This window comes from Polistes canadensis, unplaced genomic scaffold (assembly GCF_001313835.1).
Source record: "Polistes canadensis isolate GaletaPanama2010 unplaced genomic scaffold, ASM131383v1 scaffold_101, whole genome shotgun sequence".
NCBI lineage: Eukaryota > Metazoa > Arthropoda > Insecta > Hymenoptera > Vespidae > Polistes > Polistes canadensis.
In genome coordinates this window covers 75,773-100,668 of record NW_014569648.1, presented here as the reverse complement: position 1 = coordinate 100,668, position 24,896 = coordinate 75,773, and the positions used below count along the sequence as shown (strand labels likewise).

The following is a 24,896-nucleotide window of genomic DNA, read 5'->3' as shown; positions in this document are numbered from 1 at the left end:
AGGAAAATCGCTAAAGGGGTTGTTGAAAGAAGAAGATAGAAAGTAAAACGGAATTGTGAGAACCGAGAAGAAGAATAAGAAGAAGAAGAAGAAGATGAAGGAAGAGAAGGAGGTAAAGGGTGAAAGCTGGGAGGAAGTTGGGAGGAAAGATGCACATAAAGCGAGATTCTCGTTTCTTCGCACTAGATACGTCCCCACGGGCATGAATATTTTTCCTCTCCTTAAAGAAGCATCGGTCTCTCCTCTCCTAGTATCGAGCTCTTCACCTTCAAGGGTCGAAGTGAGGTACGAAGGACAAACGTCCCAAGACCCTTTTTCCAGCGCACGCGTCGACTATATAAGGTTTCGCATCTTTTTTTTTTTTATTTTTTTATTTTTTATTGTTCTCTTATTTCTCCTTTTTTATATTCAACATATCGCAATATGGTAACGTTATTATTATTATTATTTTATAGAAGTGAAAATAATTCTAAGACTTTGAGTTGTCGTCGTCGTCGTCTTGGTTGTCCCTTTTGCAAGATGATTTTTATCACGATGACTGATGCCTTCTGGGAGTTATGTCTAACGACTTTGAATAAACTTGCTAATTCGTAATCATTAATAACGATGAAATGTTTCCCTTATCTGTATATGAATGGTGTTAAAAAGCTACTAGGTAGGACATAGATAAATTGTGTAGGAAGTGAATTGAGAAAGATGGAACATTTCTATGGTAAATCTCACGATGACTAGATACCACATTTGAAATCGAATAGCAATGTTACGAAAGCATCGGGTGTTACCTACGTTTATGGGAGAATATCATACGTTGTATGCAACGGAGACGATCAAGATAGGACGGAAGCGATGAATATGTATATATATATATATATATATATATATATATATATATGTATTCACCTTCGTATCTACCATTTCGTAGTCTGCAAAAGGGAAGAGCCAAAGGCCGTAGGAAAATGGTGAGAGAAGAATAGTATATATATATATATGTACAAGATGATGAAAATGTCATCGTATTTTGTACAAAATTACACACACACACATATACGGGTCTTTAAAAAATTTGTATTACATCGTTTTCGAGACACAAAAAGGAAAACAGAAAAACTACAAGAAAATCTGTTTTTTTTTTATCAAATTTACATCGAGGTGATAGAAAAATGACACAACATATGTATTCTCATAAAGCGTGAAAGAATGAATGATGATTCCTCCTTTGATCTTTATTTATGGTTCTAGATAAATATATATATAGAAAGAAAAAAAAAAGGAAATAAAACAATAAAAAGAAATGCATCAAGGAGTTCTTCTTCTTCTTCTTCTTCTTTCTCTTGCCAAAGACGGACTACAAAGTACCAACGAGGATCAAGTACTTACTAATGTACTTTCGTTGAGAGCCACCAACGAGAGAGCTAGCCTCTTCTGCCATCTTCGCGAATTTCCGAAGATTAATGTGCCGGATTTTAAACGATGCGCGATATTAAACGTCGACGAGCCTTTGTTACGACCCCTTTTCCTCGATCTTCTTCTTCTTCTTCTTCTTATTCTTCTCTTTCTCGGTAAGAAATTATCGAACGTGACGCGAACATCTGACTGAGAACGTGCCTTTAATCGCAGGCACGTCGTCGTGACTCTCTCGACAAAAGTCTGCAGACGAAGCGTTAAAGAGGATGTATTTCCGGTTATCGTAGTGAGAGTATTTTCACGCTAACTTACAATATAGATAAAAGAAAGAAATAATGTTGAAATAAAGTAGAAAGAGAAAGAGAGAGATAGAGAGAGAGAGAGAGAGAAAATTTATAAGTTAATGTCACGGTTTGTAAAAGTTATTAAATTGTTGTTCAAAACTTGTAATATACTTTGACTGTCAAAGACAGGTAAAAAGAAAGTATAGTTATCATGGGAGAACAAAAATAATTATACAAGAGTATTATTAAAGATGCATTCATAAATAGCTTTTTATTTTATTGATCAAACTTTAACTAGATAAATTAACGAACGAACGAAAGAAAGAAAGGACCTGGAAACGTGAGATATAATATAATATAATATATTTTCGAAATTTAGTAAAGCAATATGTTCGTATGAAGATCCTATTAGTTGACGAGAATATAATTCGAAAATGAAAATTATATTTTATATGATAGGTACTATAATATAAACGACGTTTATGTATCATTGCTGAAAGATGATAGTGTACGTATGTGTGTTTGGGAATGATACTCAACTAGATCATGTTGTATATACGTGTACAGGTAAAGAGAAAGGGGAAGAACATATATATATATATATATACACATATACACGTGTATGTATTAGCAAACGCTTATATAATACACATACGTACATATATATATATATATATATATACAGGTTACACGTAAGCAAAGTAGAGAACAACAGCATGTTTCAGAGAGCCCAGCCGAGCACTCGAGAGTTTGGACGAAATATCCCCTATGACTCGATCCTTTTGTCGCTGACGAAACGTCGCCGTAGCAATACAGCTTCTGGGTTCATGCAAACCATGGCAAACGCACAAAGGCTCCTTTCTACTGAGAGCTGTCGATTAACGACGCATTAACGTACTTGCATACGCGTGTACAATTCGCTTTACCTAATTCTCGACCACGTTAAAACGTATAGTAACTACAGTCTACCTATCATCTTATTACTATCTGACGGAGATCGAATGTTTTCCTCTTTTTTTTTTTTTTTTTTATTTTTGTTTTTTTTTTTTAATCTTTCTCTTCTCCCTTCTTTTTTTTTTTTAATTCATTCAATTCGTTTTGAATAATTCATTGATTTTGTTATGATTTCGAGTTGTATCTCGATACTATCGATTCGCTCTATATAAATAAATAATAAATCTGCAAATAAACAAATTGATTTACGAAAAATATATTAATAGGCGTATACAAATTTACGTATTTTTATTGAAAAATGAATTAAACGATGTTGATATTTTCAAGTATATAGGATCGATATTTTCCATATATAGTGTATCACTTAATATCCTATTTCCCCCGTCGATTTTCGCATTTTTATTTAACACTTTTTTGAAAATTTGTTGAAATCATATTTCACGTGATATACATATTTTACAATAAATACCTATTGTATCTCGACAACATCATTACGCAGAGTCGATGATATAGAGAATAGAAATGACAGTAGGTTTAACTCGGAAATATGATATTTTCTAGAATGGCCAACGCTCGCAATTCTGTCACTCGAAAAAGGGAAAAGAGTAGGAAAGTGAAAGAGAAAGAGAGAGAGAGAGAGATAGATAGATAGATAGATAGCTAGCTCGATGGCAAGGTGCAATTGACCGCTCACTGACAAGTTTGCCAATCCAGCTTATGAGTTTTTCTCTGCTTCCTCTTTCTCCTCTCTCCCTCTCTTACTCTCCCTTTCCCTTCATCTATCTACTATCTAGTTCTCCCTTTTTCAGCCTTTCGTTTTTCCACTTCCACAGTCTATACAATACACGTATAACGATTTGTGTGTGTGTGTGTGTATGTGGATAAAGTGTATAGCAAGCGGTAGGATCGTATATTGGTCAGCTTAATAACGTCACGAGAAGGTCGATGCTTACGGTTCGCCATCGACCTGGTCAAGCAAAGATAGAGTCTTCATACTCAATGGTTATAATCATAAACCTTACGTGTATTTCGTAGGAAGTAGAAGGTAAGACAAGTAAAAGAGAAAAGGAGATAGTAAGAAAGAAAGAGAGAGAGAAACTTCATCCCCAAGGAAGGCAATTTCTTTCTGAAGGCCCGCACAACTTATATATATATATATATATATCTCGAGACATTTTTCGATGAATGAAACGCGCACCCACGTTTCTCTGTCAGTCTCGAGAAAAAGACAAGATGAGAGAAGAAAAGTATAAGGAATAAAGAATAGGGAAAAACACGCGAGAGAGAGCTCTCTTATATGAAAAAAAAAAAAAAAAGAAGAAGAAGAGTCAGATAAAATGTTTGTATCGGGTTCGTGGCTGACAGCCTTCGTGCTTGGCAATTTAACTTTTTTGCAGTCGCGTGATAGTCATTGTTACCTATCTACTTGAAAGACCTACTTCCCGCCTCTTTACTAGCTCACTTTCTCATTTAAAATGCGTCAACTACCGATGAGAAAGAAGAAGCAGAGAGAAAAAGAGAGAGAGAGGAAAAAAAAAAGAAGACATTTATTTTCCATTTACTCGATTCGTTCCATAAACATCAATCGTATATTTGATTAGATTCAATGTAGTTTCAATTTATCCAACGTGAATAGTACGATACATTAAGTATTATATATGTAAAAACAAGGTGAAGAATCAATAAAACGCAAAAGTTTAAAGTGCATCGAAATGAAAAGAATAATTAGTCGGAAGAGCTATCTCATTAACAACTTCATCTTCTTTGCTCAAACTTTAGGTACGTAGGTAAGAGTTTCCATCTAGAAATTTACGGAAAGTAAATTTAAGGAGACTGCCGTAATTGACTATCTTCATTCGCATGGCACAGTAAACTCGCGAATTTCATTTAAACCAATTGTAAGGAGATCTACGCTCTTATTTAATTTTCATTGTCGATAAACGTCGGTAGTCGTGTGTTATATATATATATTATTATTTTCAAAAACTGTGAACTATAATAGAGTAGAGACAAAAAATCGAAAATAAAAGTCAGGTGACGCGCATACATTATACAGCATCACTTTTTCCGAAAGATAAACGGCGCCGACATTTTGCCAAGCTAGCAGAAGTATAACGTGACCCCTTAAGCTCGGTCTACCTGGCTCCGTCATACTCGTGGATATTGAAAAATTGCACTATGATTTATTGCGGTGCTTCATCGTTTATCCGATCCACAGCACAGTTTCATCCTACGTACCTGATAACTCACGTTATCCCTCGTGATTTCGTTCCCGTGAGTATAATGATGATCGAACTTCCTCAGAACTGAAAGCCCTGTCAAGAGACACGGTTGTGCGTCACACCCTGTCATCAGCTCCTACTCGAGTACTAGATGAGCCGAGAGTAATTCTATTCGATTACTTGCCTACCCTAAAATATAACAAATATGTATATATATAGATCCATGCATACATCTATTACATAATATCTTCATGTATTGATCTCATCTAGATTCTAATTGAGATTAGATTAATTACTTTAATGGAATACGCTCAGTCTTAAGTAATATGTATTATGAAATTTAAAAAGAATCTAAAGAAAGATACATTTTCTTGATCTTTTCGTTGGTATTGTTTTTATGTAAAGAAAAATAAAACGATATTTAAATGAAAATTATTCTTTTAGTCAGTCTCCCGGGTAGAACTGTAAGTAGGTAACGTTTTTATCAGTAATATTTCATCGTCCAACTTTCACATTATATTTATTTTAAATCCTCGCTTTAGCAACACTACTAAAAGAAAAATGAAGTTCTATTCATAAGATTGTATTCTTAGAATTTGACCATTCCACTTGGCACATTAACAGACAGTTGTAAACGTTATTTTTCTCGCTACACATATTACTTCTACCAAACGATAACACAACGGTCGATGTTCTACTTTTGAACTTCCATTACTCATTGACCTAGAACGCTAATTTAAAGTTTTTTCAGCATAAAGTAAAGAATCGTAAGAGTGAGCTTCCCGTAGGTTATACGTTGGTGCATACAAGATGTTTCTGACTGAGTAATTTTTACTTTACTGTTACTCGCAACTTCGTAAATAATAAGAAAAAATAATTTCACCTGAGTTCTAACGAATAACCTGCAGAGTAAATCCTACTAAAACAACATCATATTAATGGTAACGTTGAATACAGGAAAATGTGCAAATTATTATCAAAGAAAACATATCTTTAAACGTGTATGTTGACTTCCTTTCATTTAATATATATTTACCTGATGCGTATTAGCTTGTTAAATTGACGAGAATATTGACTCAAAATTTCACGACACGAAGAGAGAGAGAGAGAGAAAGGAAGAAAAGTTTAAATAAACTAATAAATCGGTTAACGAAAAATTAAAAAGTATGATTTCTTAATAAACATTAAAAAAACAAACAAATGATTTATTATTTATTCTCTTCGCACGAGGGAAAGAAATTAAATATTCTTTACAAATTTGCTCGTTTCGGCGTTAACTAATCGCGCTTAAGAAATATAAATGAATAAAGTAAACTATTTGATCATAAAAAACATTAATATTTCAAAAAACAATGCAATATTAAAACTAGAATTACGCTATTAGCTTATAACACTTTGCAATTTATTAATTTGGAGACCGAAACGTATCGAGCTGAAATTAAACTCGCCTTTTAAGAACAGATGGAACAGCTCTATCTACAAAAGCACAGCTTTCTCTCTCTCTCTCTCTCTCTCACTCACTCTCAACCTAAGATTAACGATAATAGATTCCGAAGGACAATAGACGCTATTACGGAAACACGCGACGGAAAATGTTTTGCTACGCTGTAAAGCATTTTTCGTTTAAAATAGTCGTGTTTTGCGACGAAACGAGACGAGACTAGACGAGACGAGATAAAACAACATACAACGACACTGCTGCGCTTTCAGCGAAACGTTTACGATTTCGTATGCACAAACTACGATGATAAAATAAAATTACTCTTATTTTTTACCACACAAACACGTACCACGATTGAGACATTACGCATTTGCAAGTCGTCAACAACTAAAAGTACAAACATAATATATATATATCTATATATGTACGTGGTTATGTGTACATGGTACGTCTGTCTATACGTGTTATTTCAAACACCCTTTAACGACCGAGCAAACAAATTCGCAAAACAAAACTAGGTGCGCTAGAAATGTAAAAGAAACGTTTGCGATTCAAAATCCACACGAGGCTTTCACGAATCACAAAAATCCATTGTACGCTATTTCTTTCTTTTCTGCTTTTTTTTTTTTTATCTTCTTTTTGTATATTTTTTTTTAAATATGTTTTTTGTGTTCTTTTTTTATATTATCTTTTTTTTCTTTTTGTTATTTTTCTGCAGCGATGGTAAAAGGCATTCAGAAAAATACAGAATGGTTTTAAGCTTCATCCGCCAGAAATTTAGACATTCATCTATCGTGCGGATTTGTAAACTGAAAAATCGATTTCAAAGAGAAAAAATAAATTTCGTTAGTAGAACAATGAACGAAATATAAAGAAAGAAACAGAAAGAAAAAAAAACAATACGAAGCGGAGCGAAGCGAAACGAAACGAAACGAAGCGGAACGTAGAGTAGTTTGAATAAAAGGTACGATAAGCGAGGAGCCCGATTGCGGGTGCGTTTGAATTTTTCTCGCGGGTGCCTCTTGGGTTTATGCAAATTCGAGGATAACCGCTCGACGATCGAATGCAGAGGAAAAAAGAGAGAGAGAGAGAGAGAGAGGGTGGGAGATGTAAAATTGAGAAAAAGAGAAGAAGAAAAAAAGAATTGGAGGAAAATGGGAGTTAAAAAGATACAGTCTGAAAATAGTAGTCGTACTTTTTCTTTCTAAGAGAGAAATAAAACTTAATGAACATTTGTTGACGAGTTTACAATGTTCGGATTTGTTTAAAGTATTATAAAAAAGTATTAATAAAAAGCAAAACGTTTACTTACTCGAACGAGTTAACACGACTGCTCCTTTGTAACGTCTGTAGCAAACTGTGTTGTTGTACACATGTACATAAATCTCAAGTAGTAAGATCTGATCGTGAAAATATGACCGTTCCAAAGGATGTTTAGAATTTAGACAAGACGTTTAGAGAACACAAACAACGCAAGGTCGTACTCGTTAGCACCGGTTGTTCGAGGTTTCCCTTGATATTCAAAAGGTGGATAGGTACACGTTATTAAAGAGGATTTACTGCTTTACCTAGCAAAGAGGATTTGATGGTTACTTGTGACGACGGTCCTTCTATGTCGTCCACAGCCTTATCCTGGGTTATAAAGTCGTGAACATTTCACTCGACACATTTATCACTCTTCCTTACGACAACTTCCTCTTGCTCGGACGTTTGACACTGGTTGTTTAATTAGAGTCTGTTAATCGGTCATTTGTAGTTTCTACAAATTTATACACAGTTCTCCGATAATCAAAATTGCGAACGAACGATATTAACAATTTCATAATCCAATATATATATTGCATATTAAATAAAAAGGATAGGTTCAATTTCCCATCGTAATAAAAAATCGTTTATCGACTCGATGCCAACCACCAAATAAGATTCCTTCAATTTCCCACGAAACTGAACGCATTCGATATATTCTACAAAGTAGCGAAAGGGTTATTAAAAAACTTTATGCATGGTTTATACTTTAACGCTCTCCTATATCCTCGAGCGAGTTAGATCGGTTAGTATGAATACATCGGATTTTATGTTCATACCTATGTATCTAAGCTGTCTCTCTTTAGTGCGTTATAAAACGATTTAACAGCGTGAGTACTTACTCGAGAATATAGGCATGTTTCCGAAGTAAACGTTGAACACTTCGATAAAGCGACGAAGCTACGCGCGATTTAATGTAACGTAATGTAATGTAATGTAATGTAATGTAATGTAATGTAATGTAATGTAACGTAACGTAACGTAATGCAACGTAACGTAACGTAATGTAATGTATTGTAATGCAATGACACGAGACAATCCAATACTCGAACCTGATTTCAAATCCGTTTGCGTAAATCGCGTTACGCCTGGATTCGGAAGGGAGTTTGAATTAATTCTAGGATTTACGATGATCTAAGCGACATTATATGATACGCCTATCATAATGTATGTTCGAGAAGACAATACGCATCGAATATCGCGATAAACTATTAACTATTATATATCGTTATTATGAAATTGCTACGCGCCATTGGAACACGTATTAGCAATTTATTATATATATTATATATATATATATATATATATATACTTCTATACATATGTGATATAAATTGTGTGCATAGTAAAACGCGTCTGTCCTACTAAAGGGACCTTTCAGTCGACCTAAGGTTTCTAAATGGACTACCATAGATGTATATACGTTGTATATATGTATATATATATATATACGGTATATAGTTATATGTAGATTCGTACGTTTGCTTGGGCATATAACGGGAACATCCTAAAACAGAATGCGTGCTATGCTTCCGTGTGTACCAGAGTTTCTCTATGTACAATTCAACTCGCTCACTATCGAGATGTGTATTAACGTGCTTCCGTCTTCGTTGACGTTTCTGCATTTCATCGAGTATAAATATGCGTTTAGGATTCGTAACATCGTACGAGAGTAAGTAAAATGTAATAGTTAATCTTCTTGATATTTAATTACATAGACGAAAGGTACAGACATGAACTCGCCATTTAATGAAATCCATTCATCTAGTCAAGTGCTTTGCAATAACAATTGTATATTCTTATAATTAAGAAATAATGTGCAAAATGAATAATCTCCTTCTATATTATACATGCACATACGTCTCTAAATATAACACAACCACATTGACATTTCAAATTGTGTGTTATCAGATTTAGAACAAGACCCGAAATGGATACAATATTACTGACCTTAAATCTAAACCGACGAATTGAAGAGAAACGATAGGATGACACGATGATATAACATACGTATATACATAAATACATACATGCATACACATAGAACTACGACGACCAACAGAGATAACACGAATTGTATTACATAGAAGAGCTGAGATGCTTCGCGATGTGCTCGAAAAAAAAAATTTCCTAAAGCCAGGTAACCAAGCAAAGTCGATACTTTTTCGTTAAGAAGTGGCCCGTAGTAAGATCGCGAATACTTGAAGTGGTAAGAAAAGAATACAAGAATAAGAGAAAGAAAGAGCACGCCTCGTGGCCAACTAGTCGAAGCAAAGTACGGTAGACACCCTGCTACTTCTTCACCCTCTAACCACCTCGAACTACCCTTCCTTTCCCTCCCCCTGCCCCTCTTCTTTCTGCTTTACTCTCCATGCTACACCGTGGTACCTCGGCCTCTCGTCTCCTTGTATAAGCTTTCGCATTGTCTCGTAGAAACAAAAGGCAGGTAGCTTATGCCTCGCATTCAAAAGCTCACAAAGTTCAGTCTCAAGTGTTCCTCTTTTGCCACGGGCCCACCCTGCGCTTTCCCTTCTCTCATCCCTCCTCCTCTTATTTTCCCTTCCTCGCTCTTCCTTTTCGCTTTCCAGTTTTCCACAACTCTACCTTTCTACTCTCTTTATCCGTTTCTCTCTACTTCGACGACGGAAGGATACGCGCTCCTACCTACGGTCATATTTCACCTAAGAATGAGAAATAGAAAGAGAGAGAAAGAGAGAGAGAAACAACCAAGTCGTCCTTTTGGAAACTAACGGTTTCCTTTCCGGCATTTTCCATCTCCTTCTCTCTCTCTCTTTCTCTCTCTTTCTTACTCGCAGATACATATATTTACTAGTTTGTTAGTGAAAATGTTACTTTGCATTAATATAGGTATATATACACATATATATATATAACACGTTTTACCTCGTTAAAACTTAACTTGTATTAATATTCTAATGTGTTTTGAATGTATTATCTAACAATTTAAATAAGAGAACCCCAACTAACATAAGATCTAGGAAGAGCTATTTAGAAGAAGAAAAAAAAAAAGAAAAAAAAAAAAAAAAAAAAAAGAAAAAAAAAAGAAAAAACTTGAAAAAGATTAAATAGGTTGTCCCTCTTTCTCTTCTCAGAAGACATCGCTTTGGTCCTCACATAATAGACGACGCTTTGCTAGCATCGGACGTATCCTTTAGCTTCCGAACGAGCCAACCCATTAGCCTTGTCCTCGGCAACGTCCGACGTTCAATGGACATCAACGCTTTCGTTCAAACAAGCTTTCGAAGGCTTTCAAATCGATCGATCGATCTATCTATCGACCGACCGACCGACCAACCGACCGATCGATCGATTTCAAACAACCGAACGAGTGTTCGTCTTTCCTACCTAATTTTCTTTTCACTCTATTCTTTTCTTTTCTTTTCTTTACTTTTATTTTTTGCTTTCTATTTTACTTGAATAACAGCGTGTTTACAATCCATAAAAGTTCATTTTAGTTGAAGAAATTAATTATATACTGGTCGAAGTTAATATTTTTATCTTAACCCGTTCTTCTTCATTTTTAGAAATTCAACGTAATTTAATCGAAATTTTAATCGGATTATTTTAATAAAGATTAAGCTTAAAATTAGTTGGGGTGGGGGGGGGGGGAAGAAGATATAACGATAGTTTAAATGAAACCTAATTGAAGGTAAAATAGTCGTGAAACATTTAATGCTGCTCAATGGATCGGCTTCATAAATGAAAGAGGAAACATCCATGCTAATCGATATTTCGTTTCTTGGGTTTATGTATTTTCGTGAATGTCTACACATCTATTCTGCGTATGGTGCATACGTATATGTACATGTAGTGCTATACACGCATACACACGAACGTTGTATCAACTATGCTTTGAGAAAATAGGACGAAGGATGAAAGTGCTAACGATCGTTATATTGGTATCCTGCCTGCATTTCCGATGAGAATCGAAAAACTCCCTCGATTCGTATTCGAATTTTGAAATCGAGTTAATCGGAACGCGAAACGAGTCGTAGAGGTGCGGATTGACAAAACGCTTGAAACTTTCATTGATTCGTTGGTAGGTTTGTTCGATAAAAAGATAGAAGGATAAAAAGATGTATAGATAGATAGATTGATAAATAGATAGATGGATGGATAGATAGATAGGTGAGTTAAAGAAACATTCGTATCCCTACTGTCAATTTAAAGCAATAAATATTTTCTTGTAATATATTATTTCTAAATCCTTATATACACGGAAATATTTATAAGATTATTAAAATTTTTAATTGATAGAAATTTTATTTTAAATAGAAGAAGAAATTTGACATTACTGATAATAAAGTTGGGGTCTCACGAGATATGTTCAGTCGACTTAATAATATTATAAAATGCAAAGGAGAACCAATCAAATATAATTCTACTTACAAAATTAATCGATGTATTTTTACTATATCTTACAAGGACGCAAATACTCTTGTAAGACCAATTTCTCTGATCACATTTAATTAAAATAATATTTCTGTAAAAAAAAAAAAAAAGAAAGAAAAGATAATATTCTAATTAAAAAAAAACAATAACTCAATTTAAGATTAGAATAATTCTAAAATACATTTCCGTGTATATAAAAATTTCGAATGTTTGCATTACAAGCAAATATTAATTATTTCAAATTAACAATGGGGAGAGGGGGAGGGGAGGGGGAGGGGAACAATTACAAATACCCCCGTGATTCGTTGTATGTATTAATGGATAGACTGTCGATTTTCAATAGAAATTCGTGAGTCATCGTAGAGAAGGTAATCTCGTTGGTCCGTCACCACAATGTTGCCACCTCGTTATAATACGAGGACACGATAATAATTATAGTTATTCGAACGTGCCGGCGAACGATTAATTCCGCCTGCGGTAAAACGCCGCAGGAGCTTTTAGTTACTCCCTCGTTCGTCGTTCATTGTACGATACGCTATAAAAAATAATGGAGCACGCACGTTAGCGCATATTCATTATACGCGCTGCTCATATTTCGCACGACTGCAATTACAGTGGAGTGCCTCGTCCTCCTCCTTGTCCTCCTCCTTGTCCTCCTCCTTGTCCTCCTCCTCCTCTTCCTCTTATTTCTCCTCCTCTTTCTCGTACTCTTCCTCCTCCTCCTCCTCCTTCTTCTTCTTCTTCTCGTCCTCCTCTTCGTCGTTGTCGTCGTCATCGTCGTCATACTACTCAGAGTTATGAGCACTCGTTATCGCTTCCACCAACTTCCTAATTAAGACACTCTCCGTACTGTCTCGTTTATTCAACGGGCAAAGATAAAAGCTCAACTTGATATTGACTTAAGGCATTAAAAGCTCTTTCTCTTTAAGCTAAATAACTATTGTACATTAATGCCGATTAAAGTTATATAAGTACGAACGATTGTCTGTAAGTAGATGATTATAATTGGTAAAATCTATTAATATAAACGGAAGAAAGTCTCGGATGAGAATTAGATAGCGATAAGAGAGAATTAAAAAAAAAAAGAAGATTTTACAAATGATTAGCGTGATTTAAATACCTAAGACCTCTTTATCTTGTTGACTATTTAATCCTGATAATTATAATAATTAATTGTCTATTCTAGAACGTTCCCTTTGTCATATTATTAACATTATCATTGCTATCTTTCTTTATCGTACGATACTTTATGTATTAACGTTGGTTATTAAGAAAATCATTCATTGAAAAATCAATGTTTCATTCATTTTTAGCTCATAGGATTTTGTAATAGTATAATGAAGTTTGAAAATGATTGAAGAAGACCACTTTTTCGTCATTTCTCATCATGCACTCGAACGACAAAGTTTTAAGATCTAACATAAGCGAAAAAATTTCACCTACGTCATTCTGTTTCTTCTTCTTCTTTTTCTTTTTCTTATCGTTCTTTTTCTATCTTCCGCGAAGACGTAATAACGCGTGTATGCGTCTTACGACGAAAGAGAAAGAGAGAGAGGAAAGAGAGAAGAAAATGCATTTTAAGAATCCTTTATTTCTCAAAGGAAAAAAAAAGTAGATACTATAACACTGACCCGTTTCTCGTCTTACTTTTCATGTTCATTAGAAAAACGCGTTATTCCCCAATGGGAAAGACTTAAAAAGGAAAAGAGAAAATAAAAAATAAAGAGAGAGAGAGAGAGAGAGAGAGAGAGAGAAAATATCACGAAATCGTCTTTAATATTATAAAATGAAATCTTCGTCTGTATAAGAACAGAATTCGGCATTCTTACTTATCACCACCCCCGTAAAATAAAAGAACGTTCATGGTACGATGTATTACTATTCCATAAAGAAGGTAACACCCTCGTTCTCTTTTAAAATTCGAGATAAAGTACGATGTTGGAAAACTTGGACGGACGTCTGAACGTTCTTTCGAGAGGTCCTGAAAAATACACGAAATGCAAAATAGCACATAAAGGGTTAACGATTATTCTAGACTATTTCACGTGTGGCACCAACGTTCGTTCGTTCGTTCGTTCGTTCGTTCTACCGAAATTTTCTGCGTACCCAGGCTTTTCGTATATTTTAACGAAATTCGATAAAATTTGGTAACTTTGAGGAGAAAATGAAAAACTAGAGAAATAAAGATAAAAATATAGATAGAAATAGGCGATAAAGATGAAGATAGGGAATGTGCATTTGGGAGTAGAACTATCGCGTTCAAAGTGAAAGGTAAGGGGCTACCGAGAAAATACCTTGTCGAATTTTGGATACAACCAAGTGGATATAGAGGATAGTCATCTACATAGAGTGTGCTTCTTTACGAAGCAAAGACCACGCGTGGAATGGCAGATCCTATTCCTATGCAAACTACATGTATGTATGCAGGTGGTGGCACCGAACGACACGTTTAAGGCGGTCGTAGCAGATAGGCAGACGTAATGCCACAGTGTACGGTAACATTTTGGTTCTACCATGCATACGGCTCTTTCTGCCCTTCTCTCCCTCTCCCTTACTCTCTCTCTCTCTCACTCACTCGCTCTTTTCTATATCCCTCTCTTCCTATCTCTATCTAGTTATCTACCCTCGTCCTTGCAACTTCAAGTTCCTCCTGTCCGTTCGTATTTTCGCATACATTCTTAAATATTATATTTTCTACACCGAGAGAAATTTAAGATTCGCCAGAATTCTGATTTCACCGTTGGGTAGTACATTGCTACCGACTCGAGAAAAAGAAAGATTTAAAGAAAAGAGGAGGAGACTTTTTTTTTTTTCTCTCTCTCTCTCTCTCTCTCTCTCTCTCTCTCTCTCTTCCTTCGTATTTCCAACAGCCGCGGAATTAATGATATTTCATGTCGTCGCATCTGTAGCACGGCAAGGCGATCTAGGTCGGCCAGTAAAATAGCTCTCGCCAAAAACGTTAACTCGTCTTTTCTGTAGATGTTCATAAATATTCGTTTCGAGTAATTCGCTTTTGTAACGGGGAAAATCTGAACAAAATATAATTCATACGATAATAAGGATAAGATCTTGTATAAAGAAATTCGATGACAATAATTGGACATATTTTTGATTATCTCGTTAAAAATATATATAGAAAAATATTAACTAGCTGCAGATAAAGAAAAAAAAAAGTAGTCCCAATAAAGGGACGAAACGTCCAATTAATCAAAACAAAGTTCTAGTTCTTTTTAATGTCCAAATTCCCTACGATACCTATTTATTAAAATAGGGAACGGTGATTAACATAATCATTTTTCCTTTATTGCTACGCGATTTTTAAATATACGATAAACATTGGTAAACACACACACACAAAAATTATCAAACGATAATTAAGAAATATTCGGTAAATTACAAATTCACTCATACAGATCGCGTGTTAGAATCTAACGAATATTATCTTCTTAGGTTTCGTGTTAAAGGTTACATAAGCGCGATAAGATAAAAGTAACAATCTAATCTGTGTATAAGGTAAGATATAAAGCTGATAGACAGCACGAAGCGTACATTAGCCCGGATTGTCGGTATGATCGGTCGGTATTCCAAACTGTAGAAAGCTTCGCGTCTAGGACCGTGTTTGAACGTGTAATATCAAAAGCGCCCGCAGCGATTTGATTCCCATTGTTTCATCAGCGTGGTTATCCAGGCAGACCTTTGATCCCAAGCAATTTTCTCTCCAAGTCCTCCTCGAGGACGAGGACGACAACGACAACGACTACGACAACGACTGTATGACTACGAGACGAGTACAAGGACTTTAGTCCTCATTAAAATCTTCTAATACCATTGAAACTTGGGTACGACTATTTACACTTTTAATCGTCTACTTCGTGGCCACGTACAATTTAATACTCTCAACACTCTTTCTTAATCCTCCTCGTATTACAATTTTATCCTCGAATATACCTTCAATTACCCACCCCAAGTATATTTAATCGTTGCCCGCTCCCTCTAAAAACAACGTCCTGATTATACCGAGTACATATCCCTTGCAGCTCATATCGAACCAAAGAGAAGGGAGGAAAGTAAACTAGATGAAAAAACAAAAATCGATTAGTCGGTTCTCAAGCGGTCGCGTGCAATATATCGCAATCTTGCTTGCTCTCTCTCTCTCTCTCTCTCTTTCTTCCTCTCTTTCCGCACGATTATAATCCTCTTTGTTTTCATCCTTTCTCTTTCTCTCTCTCTCTCTCTCTCTCTCTCTCTCTCTCTCTCTCTCTTTCTCTTTCTTTATCCTTCGTTAATCCATCGAATATCCTTAGCTCATTGCTATGTCATTATTTAACATGAGTACGTAATAGAAGAAGCCATGAAATTTCCGTTCCCTTTTGAAAGAGAAGATAAAAAAAAAATAATAAGGAGAAAAGGAAATTAAAAACCAAAAGAGAGATAGACTGATAGAAAGAAAAAGAGAGAAAGAAAGAGAGAGAGAGAGAGAAGAGAAAAAAAACAGAGTAAAGCAATTCAAATGGAACGCATTCAGATCTCGTTACAGAGCACGGTGAAACCCGATTCATTGGTCTATTTATTCGCAAACAAACGCCTTGAAGTGCACCCTACCAGTGCGAAAAGTTTTCCAGTGGCAATCGAATTCAAGACGAGACGCACGCAAGCAAGCAAGCAAGCAAGCGAAGCAAGCGAAGCAACGAACTCCGAGATGGCCGTTGCCGATTGTGAACGAGTTAAAAAAGGGCTTGCAAAGCGTGAGAAATAAAGAAAGACGTGCCACCCGTCGCCTAGTTGCTGCTACACGAAGAAATTTCTGCGTTGAATCGATGCACACAAACTGCGTCAAGACTTCCACCTACTAAACTCCACCTCACCCCAACTCCACCCCTTACGAACATTCATCCCTTTCCAACTCTAACTATAGATCCGTGCGGATTTTATTCCGCGTACATCGTCGAATGCATTAGAGGCCGATCTTTCTTTTTCCTTTATTTCTTTCTTTCTTTCTTTCTTTCATTTTACTCCTACCTTTTTCTCTTTCTCGTTCACTTGTTTCTACCAGCACGCGATTTTCTATCGAACAGAGAGGAGACGCGTCAAACGTTTCGAAGATTTATCGATCCAGACGGTTATGTTAAATCGACGTGGCAACGTGCCGTGACGAGAAACGCGACGTACGCCAATTACCTATCTTTCTATCTATCTATCTATCCTACGCTACCAGAATCCAATTCGATCAAATTCGACCATTCATGCGAAACGAAACTTCTACGAATTTACGAGATTTCATTAAGATTTACGTTACATGGTTAACTTACTTATCTGGGTACGAGATATTCGAGAGAGGGAAAGAGAAAGAGAGAGAGAGAGAGAGAGAGGAGTGGGTGAGAGGGATGAAGAGAAAGGCATAGATTCTTCGAAAACTATGTAATACATATAATATGTATCACAAGTAGATATTTACATACAATCGATTCCATTTAGTCAGTTTCATTGAACTCGTGAAAATTCTCATTTCATCGTTGTTACGTCCTTGTAAAATGTGTCGAGAAACGGAAGTTGGAACATTTCGTGTCCGACCGAATCGTGTTCGCGCGAAACATATACACATTCATACACGCACATACAAATACACGTGCGTATACGTGTACATGATACGCGCTTGAGACTCGTGACATGTTGGAATCATCGTCACCGATGTTACTACACATCCGTGTTATGTTCGTTAATGGTTCATTCGTTTTTAGATACTTCACGAGTTCAAACAGTGTATACCTTAAAAATGTTCTGATTTATTAACGATAATATATAATGGATGGAAAAGAAAAGTAAAATTGAAACAAAAGAAAAAAGGACAAATAATATAGAAAAATAAAATTATATAATTTATCGTTCCCATCATAACCCTTTTGAAAACGAGCTTAATAGACATGTACTACGGTTACGTATCTATGGATTATTTAAATGAGGTCAGAACTAAAGAGAGAGAGAGAGAGAGAGAGAGACGTTTCTCCAACGCGAACCTACTCCCTGAGTTTCCTCGAATAGTAATTCGGCGTCGAAAGCAAACATCCTAAATCACCTAGCCGATGCCACAGGATACGTTGCATTCCTCAAAAATTTATATCACCTATATTGGTTGTGTATATAGGTATGTTTGTTATATACAGGGTGAGTCAGTTAAGATCGACCACCTGAATTATTTCTACAATTTTAGTGATAGGATAAATAGTTTCAATTGCAAGTAGTTTGCGATCGAATGAATTAATTGCATTATTAGGAAAATTTTGTCCCTCATGTAGACGCGTAACAGATTGGAAGATCATTGTCGTCATTTTAAATGAGACTATACATTTTTGAAATCCTAAAATCGTAACCCTTTTTCAATTCTGGACAATTTCTATTATCTTTCTAATTATCTTCGTGCCAACATCATGGATATGAAAAAAATAAACGGCAGACAAATGAAAATTAATCTCCGATGTTTTTCAAACGAATTACTACTCGACATCGGTTCGTATGTTCTAATGGAAAATACGTAGTTACACATTTCGCGTATACACAATTTGTTTGTAACTCTGTAACAAAGTGTTTTCTGACAAACTTTGTAGAACATTTTTATCCTCTTTTTTTACATGCACCTAAATTAAACTCTCGCAATTTGATCATCTAAGTTTGGGACACCCTGTATGTAGATACAAACGTAACTGCACGTATGTGTGTAGAGGTAGCTTTCCTAGTGATAGAATCACATTTTGTTCGCAATGCGAGGAATCACTTCCACGATAAGGATTCCGTTTTTCAAAAGTAAAGATTTATAAAAGTAACGGATATATATAGGTTTCTTCCTATTTTTGAATCATACTACTACGTTTTTCCAAATTTATAATCAGTTTTATTGCTACTTTAACAAATAAAATAGAAACAAAAAGATCAAAGAACTATCATCGATAATTTCGTTCATTGCAAAAATTGGATTCCTTTTTTTTATCTTTTTTCAAGGATATAAACGATTACTTTTATTTTTATTTGTATTTCATTGTGACACCGGTATCCTTGTTTTTTTGCAATGCAATGAATCGAACAACCCGTTCTTTTATTTCCGATCGGTGTATTTCACGAGTCTCGTCTTACGTAACACTCAAACGAATATGCACATCCCGTTACAAATCGTCGCACTTTTTCTTTAGCTAGAGTATATTCATACCAGGCTACGTTGTCACTATAACAAAAGAAAAATTGAGAAAGAAAAGGTTAAAATTTGAAGCGATACACCATCTACTTCGAATATATCGTTACCGATACGATATCTCGTAACATCTTACACGCGTATATTAAAATCATATTTTATTTGAATCAATCCTTTTATTATATTTTCTATTCTATTTTTTCTTTTTTTTTTTTGTAACGTTTACACACAGGACTACTTTGAAAAAAGATATTAATGTTATTCCACCATCAGGTCTTTTCATTTCAGATCGGCGTATACCTTACAACATACCGTCAGACTGGCGAGCACTGTGGTTGAACAATTTAGATGAACTACAAAAAATCAACGATGCGAACGACAACAACACCGTATCGAACGTCACAGTACAATTGGGTGGCACGGCTTTCTTGCACTGCAAAGTTCGCAATTTGGCAGACAGAACCGTCTCGGATGCCGAGGTAAGGAAGTTATTTCGTGTAGTTATATCATTGAAAATAACATTGATTTCATCTCTATGTTATACGAAAGATTTCCTCTCAACTTATAATCCTACCCTATCGTAATACTTTTCTTTTATAATTTAAACAACGATTACGCAAACGCATTAGACTGTATCAAATACGATAAGAGAAACAACAGCAACAACAACAAAAAAAGGAAAGAAAAAGTTAAAAAGAAGAGTAAACAAAAAAGTCAAGGAAAAAGTTTACTTTTCCAACGTTACTAACCCGGACTGCTATACTACCAATTGCCTCTACCTAAATAATATAATATATATAAGAGCATACACGTGTATGTACACATAGCTAGTTACGCTGGTACCTACTACACTTGATATCAAAAAGAAGAAACGAGAAAGAAAAAAAAAGAAAAAAAAAGTATGTGGAAGGAGGAGGAGGAATGAGCCGAGAAACACGTCTTTTCTTATTCCAAAGTAGAAGAGAGGAAAAGGCAGACGCAGCCCTCTTTCCAGATCCCTAGAGAGTCTCGAATCTTCTTGTAGTTTCACGGCCCGAACGTTCCGACTTTCTTGGCAACGAATCGAGCAACACCAGCACCAGCAGCAGTAGCAGTAGCAGCAGCAGCAGCAACAACAACAACAACAGCAGCAGCAACAGAGTAGCAGCAACAACAACAACAACAACAGCAGCAGCAGCAGCAGAGTACCAGCAACATCCTGCAACGAGCGATGCGAATCGGCCGACAGATTTGGGTTATCCAAGTGGTCCATTGTCCGTGCGTGCCGAGCCATTGTGAGGCTTCGCTTCCGTCTCTCCCGTTATCCACCACCACCTACTCCTCCTCCTTCTCCTCCTTCACCTTCTCTTTACCTCTACCTATAGAGGAACGTGTCCTAATCCCTTTACGAGCGTTAATTTTATTGCCATGTTTATAGAGAAGCTAGTGACACACTAGTGTGCCATCCCGAAGGTCTACGCGTTGCTCGGTTTTCTCCGAACACCCTTCGCGTAACTCCATTAACGCGTTAACGATCGCAAAAGGCTTGATTAACGACTAACCAACGTTGAGATCTCGCGTGTTTCGATAGCATTTCGCAGCAACAACAACATAGTCGATTTTCTCACTCTCCCCTCTCACCCTCTCTCTCCCATCTCTCTCTAATCCCTTTCTCTTCCTATTTCTCTTTCTAACTATGTTCGAATAGAGCTACGAAATTTGGAATTTACGTTCGCAAACGCAACCACCAACGAGAATTCCATTCTAACAATCGATCTCTCTCTCTCTCTCTTTCTGTTTCACTCTCGCTCTCTCTCGCGTTCACTTTGTTTATGTTCCGTCCTCGTTGAACGTTATTCAAGGTGGATCTTGATTCCGGCGAAACTCGAGTGCGCTGCCAAGATAAGCAAAGGAGGTCCGCTCAACTCCGTTTGTGCGTGACGTTTGCGTTACACCCGACCGCCCATTTTAATCTGACACTGTAAATATTTTCGCGCGCGACCACAAGGAAGGTAGAAAATAAAAAAAAGAGAAGGAAAGAGAGAGAGAGAGAGAGAGAGAAGTATAAAGAACACCTTGCAAGAGCCGTTGCTCTTTTTTTCCAATTATTTTATGATTTTTTTTTTTTATCGATCTTTTCGCTGTTATTTTTTTCCATCGAGTCGAAAGTATTTTCTTTATTTAATCGTTTCAAGTAGAATACTTCAAAATAATATTTATATATTTTTCAATAGTTTTTGTACTAATCAGTATCTTTTTTTCTATGATAATAGTATTAACTTAATTCACCCAATAAGAAATATGATTCTTCTATTATACGAATATAGTATAGAAGTAGCGTATAACTGTTACAATGAAAAGATTTATATTTATATTAAAAAAAAAATTGAAAAGCAAACTTGTTATAAGTCAATTGAATTTACAATTTGTTGGTATCTTTTTTTGTTTTTCATCTTCGATGCGAACCAAACACTCTTCAATATAATTATAATAAGTATAAAAAATATATATATATCGTTATTACTTACGTTGTATCAAAAAGTTTCTCTCGGTTTTTTAATTATATACACTTTATGTGTCCAGCGGCTAATTATTTTCGTTCCGTTCTAGTTAATTCTCCTCTTCCATTGATACATTCGACCGTAACGAAATATTATGCTACATATATGCATGTACCGGTAATTGAACTGTGTTCAAAAATTGAAAAAGAATTAATAATTTTAAAATTTATATCATATTTAATTTACTAATATTATTAAATAAATCATAAAAATAAATTTTTTAAAACTTTTTCACTTATTGCTAGTCCATTATTTTAATTATCAGTACATGTAGGTATAATGATCTTAAAATCTACAATGTAAAATCTTCGTAACACGGTCGTATGATTTTTCAGACCACATTTAAATGTAGAGAGAGAGTAATTCCTTTTTATTCAAAAAAAGTAGATTGAAAACTTAATTCATTATAACGTTTGGTTTTCTTTAACTAAATGTGATTTACATATGGATATATGTAAATGTTCACGTAATTCTATTCTATCCCGATAAAATCAATGTTATGCGTATGCATGTTCATGTTCGTATGTATACATGTATGTACACGTGTGCATGATAAACACTTGGAACTATTACATACCTGCGTCCAATTACGATATCGTCATCAATATTAGATCATTATCAAAATGAAATTTGTAAATTAATAATCCAAGTAAAAAAAAACTCTTTGTGTTAGTTTATGATGTTTCACGAGTACACATTCATTAAAGGATAAAATTAAATAAAACGATAGACGCGTCACGAATAAATTAGAAACATTTATCAGAAGGGAAAATAATTCGTCATAAATCGAACGCGATATCAAAGTTTCAACTATCTTTTTCTTTTTTTTTTTTTTTCTCAAAGTTATCCACTTATAAAAAGCAAGTAGCATAGAAGGGTACCTACCGAGCGTAGAATATCGATCTGTTCGATTCCAAAGGAAAAAGGAAAGACTTATTGAAGTTGACAAGAATTTATTTTACGGGCGAGCTTTCATCTTGAACATTCATTGACATCAACGAGAGTTGGCAGAACAAACGTCACCAAAAGATGGAAACCAGTACTGGTCTAGAAATGATAGGGAGAAGGGAAAAGGGAAATGATGGCGGGGAGGACGGACTGAGGAAAGAGAAAAAGGGAAAGAGGATAAGAAGTTTTAAGTCAAGGAAAAACACGTCGAACGTTTCCGGTTAAACTCAGTCTATCGTAAAAAAACTTCAAACGAGAGTAAGGAAGAAGTCCTTTTGGAGAACACGAAAGAAGATTCTTCGGAAGGAATGGGAAATCTATTGAAAAGTACGGGCAAGTTGATGCTTGACCTGGGAGTTTTCAATGGGCACCACCAGCGGCCTTCGTCGAGTGGATTAAGTTGTCTTCCCGTTCAAAATCTTCCTTCATAATTTGGACCAGAATCCGATTTATTCGAGACCAGACGGATAGATTTTATAAGAGAAGGGAAGGAAAAGAAAAAAAAAAGGTAAAGAAGGAGAAGGAAATAGGAAGGAGGAAAGGGATAGATCGATAATTCTGTTCGTTACTCGAGTAAAAGTTTAACACCATAAACAGTTCGATCGTATCGGAGAAACGTCTATGTTCTAAACCGTCGATAAACGAAGAGGCTGTAAAGTAAAACGTCTATCGTATAAATACAGATACATGTAATATATCAAAAGTATTTTATATTCCTCTATATGTGTGTGTGTGTGTGTGTGTATTTCGGTACGAGATCGATATTTGGAAAATGATATAGGTAACTAGATATCATGATAAGCGCCATACAAATACGTATTATTATGCGTAATCCGAGAATTCAGCCCTTCGCATGCTTTATGTCAAGAAAACGACGTCGAAACGCGACGACCGTGATTGGTTTTCGTCGGTTTATGCCTTATGTTTTATGCATTCTCTTTCCGCAATAATCTTAAAACGGTTGGGGAGAAGAAACAAGAAGGAAGAAACAGTCATGAGCAAGAAGAAAGAGAGAAATTAGAAGGAAAAGGATAAAGAAGAAGAAGAGGAGTGGGGAGTGGGGGAGGGGGTTGAAAGAAAAAGAAGGGAAGTTGTATATAAAAGGGAAAAGAGAAAAGAAGGTGAATCTCTGACATTCCTTAGAGACCCGGATTACATTTCCGACTATCACAATTTTCCCGTTCGTGCGGATATCGTCGTAGTCTTTTCTTCAAAATTGTCTTACAAGTTCGTTTCGACGAAATGAATGTACATAGGATATGAAATCGACGATAGACGAGTTTAGATACGTGTACCTCCTTCTCTCTGTGTATATATTCGTGGTTTTCGGGCTTTCGCTCCCTTTCGTCTTGCAAATTCCTTAAAGCACTTTGGGGGATTCAACGTTGTGTATCGCGTATACACTCGAAAATTCTATTTGCGATTATTCGTCCTTCATGTATAATTAACGGGATATGCTTTAACACAAAGGTATTCGTAATCTTTCAGTTTACCGTAAATTACATCACAAAAAGGAGACAATAGGAAGAAAAATTCATTGAAGTAGACCTATTACGATAATAAATGATATTAATAAATTACTTATTTCAAATCGAATAAAATGACTATCGTATAACACATGCGTTTCCGAGCGTTGGATTTAATTAAACTGATAAATTAATTTACCTTAGTGAATATGGAAGGAAAATTCAAGATCGTAAACAATATCGGAGATTAGGATAAATCTTTTCAAAAACTTGTTTACATCTTTAAGACGATCTAACATATATATATATATGTATATGTTACCGTCATAGCCGGAAATCCGCCATTGCTAGTAATTCCTCGGCATTCTCATCAATGCAAAGAGCATTCCGATGAAGTCGGAAACAGAAGAATTCATACAGTTTTTCCTAAGTATTGAACATAACACTTTGATATTCTATAGAATATCAAATTACTATTTAAACAACATTGAAAAAAATACATTCTCAGGCACAGACACACACAGCCATACGTAACCCCTCCCCCCCCTAAACCTTTGCAAATCAATTTATAACTCGATAAGATATTTTACACGTAGGAAAAAGAAATTGCAATGCTGTAAATTGTGCATCTTTGCAATTTCTTTGAAAACTTTTGGTAAATATTTTTTATACTAAAAGTATATAGATTTTAATGAAACTTATATTAAATTAAAGTACACTCTTTTGTCTACGCGTAGAA

The 24,896-nt window shown here is 35.4% G+C and overlaps 1 long non-coding RNA gene across 1 annotated transcript in view; it reads left to right on the top strand.

Moving 5' to 3' along the window:
• LOC106787435 overlaps positions 1–19,707 on the top strand; it is a 136,761-nt gene extending 117,054 nt beyond the window's left edge. Inside the window, exon 3 of the long non-coding RNA XR_001381783.1 lies at positions 19,477–19,707. This is a non-coding gene — a long non-coding RNA (uncharacterized LOC106787435). The remainder of the gene's footprint in view (positions 1–19,476) is intronic.
• The last annotated feature ends 5,189 nt before the right edge of the window (positions 19,708–24,896 follow it).